The 2,304-nt window shown below is 31.8% G+C and overlaps 1 long non-coding RNA gene across 1 annotated transcript; it reads left to right on the top strand.

Annotated features, from left to right (window-relative positions):
* Positions 1-652: 652 nt before the first annotated feature.
* On the top strand, positions 653-1,646 carry LOC124419687. The gene is made up of 4 exons (XR_006940756.1): positions 653-1,175; positions 1,273-1,316; positions 1,397-1,479; positions 1,553-1,646. It is a non-coding gene; the product is annotated as an uncharacterized LOC124419687 (long non-coding RNA).
* Positions 1,647-2,304: the final 658 nt, after the last annotated feature.

Genomic DNA, 2,304 nt, shown 5'->3' on the forward strand with positions numbered 1-2,304 from the left:
GATACTTTGGGATAATTTTCAAAAATCCAAAAAGTATAAAAACAACAACACTAGCCCAAACAACAACACTAGCCCAAACAACAACACTAGCTCAAACAACAACACTAGACCAAACAACAACATTAGCACAAACAACAACACTAGCACAAACAACAACACTAGCCAAAACAACAACACTAGCCTAAACCACAACACTAGATCAAACAACAACACTAGCCAAAGCAACATTAGCCCAAACAACAACACTAATTCAAACAACAACACTAGCCCAAGCAACAACACTAGCACAAACAACAACAGTAGCCAAAACAACAACATTAGCCCAAACACCAACACTTGCCCAAACAACATCACTAGCCCAAACAACAACATTAGCCCAAACAACAACAACAATACTAGCCCAAACAACAACACTAGAGAAAACAACAACATTAGCCAAAACAACAACACTAGCCCAAACAACATTACAAATAACAACATCAACTCAAGCAATAATACAAATAACAACACTATCGCAAACAACAATACAAGCTACAACACTAATTCAAACAACAACACCGGTACAAACAACAATACCAGCCTAAACAACAATACCAAGACATACAACAGTAGGAATACAGATAACACTAACAAAATCTTCTACAGACATAATTACTGTAACAATATTTATATTGCAAAGCAGTTAAAAATACTCAATATAAAGAGTATATATGAAATGACTATTTGTTTTTGTTTTTATACATCTTCTTCTTTCCAAAAAAAAAAAATCCCTTTTTCATTGTGCTGCCACCTGTTTAAGTTTCTTCTTCTTCTATTCAGTAGCTCTATTACAGGGTGCACACGACAAACCCCACCACTCCTGTTATCCATCCCTGGACACAGGATGGGAGGGAAAAAAAGCACCCTAATATTTCTGAACAACCCTAATGTCCTAAAACTTTTCTGGGATTTTGGGTATTCCATTATTCCCATACAAAAAATTTGCGCTATGGCAACCCTTTATTCATTCGAGAACAAAAGTACAACTCTGTACCGCCGTTAAAAACTGGCCAGGCGGCGACGTACTGTGAACAGCTGCTTGAATGAATGGTAGAGGAGGAGGCAAATAAGAAAAATACTACGCGTGGGTGAAGAAGAAGCACCCAAACAAAAAAAATATCAATGGATACAACGAGGTAAGTAATTTTTTTGTTAATAAACAATAAAATAATAAAAGTATTAATTTAAATAGTTTAAAACAATATAATAATTGTTTCTTTTGTTTCTTTACAGGTTCTGGTGGATTTCTATGGCCGTATAAGGGGATTTTAAATAAGGTAAGTAACAAAAACATAGTGATAGAAAAATTTATTAGTGGTGTTGTTAACTAACACAACCAAATTTTCTTTCTTTACAGATATCATGTTGGCGGCCCTGGGCCTATATAAAAAAAACTGATGGCCGATTCTGAAAGATGGCGGATCGAAGCAGAATGAAATGGTAAGTAAAAAAAGTGTAAATTATTTTAATTATTTTTATACAATTTCTAATAATTTTGTTTTAAATTTTCTAGGTTTTGTTCCAGATGGGCCAGTGGACTAAGGATTAAGGTGGTTCCGGGAATTTAAGGTAAGTGTAATGGATTATATTTGAAATATAAAAAGTGGACTTTAGTGAAAATTAAAATGTGGTTCGGTGCAAAAAAAAAATTTTTTTGGTTACAGTGTGCGTCAAAAGTTTGAGTGCCATGTAAAAAAAATTTTAATCGAATAAAATAAAAAAAAATTTATAAATTTAAAATAATTTCGGTTCGGGTTTTGGAAAAAGTGAATTCGGGTAAAAAAAAAAATTTTGGAATTTACAGTGCGTGTAAAAAGTAAACGAAAAAAAAAATAAAATACTTGAAAAAGTTTTAACAATCGTTTCGTGTAGAATGATTAAAAGTGAAAATGTTAAAGAAAAATTATTTGATCGGAATTTACAGTGAGTGTCAAAAGTGTTCGGACAAAAAAAAATTAATTTAATGAAAAAAGTTGAAAAAAGAAAATTGTTTAAGAAATTAGAGTGGTTCTGAAAAGTGACAAAAAAAATTTAAAATTTAAATTTGGAGGATACAGTGAGAACAAAAAGTGAAGTGACAGTGAAATATTTTTTTTTCTTCAAATACAGTGGGTTGTAAAAAAAAAAATTTAGTGACTGGATCTAATAAGCGAGACTAACGGAAACTAAAGTTTGAAAATTTACAGTGGCCATCAGAATTTGTGAATCAGTTAAATTTAAAACAAAATTATTTGTGTAAACAAAAATGAAGTGAACCGTGACCAA

Source organism: Lucilia cuprina, chromosome 4 (genome assembly GCF_022045245.1).
Source record: "Lucilia cuprina isolate Lc7/37 chromosome 4, ASM2204524v1, whole genome shotgun sequence".
In the NCBI taxonomy this organism is placed as follows: domain Eukaryota; kingdom Metazoa; phylum Arthropoda; class Insecta; order Diptera; family Calliphoridae; genus Lucilia; species Lucilia cuprina.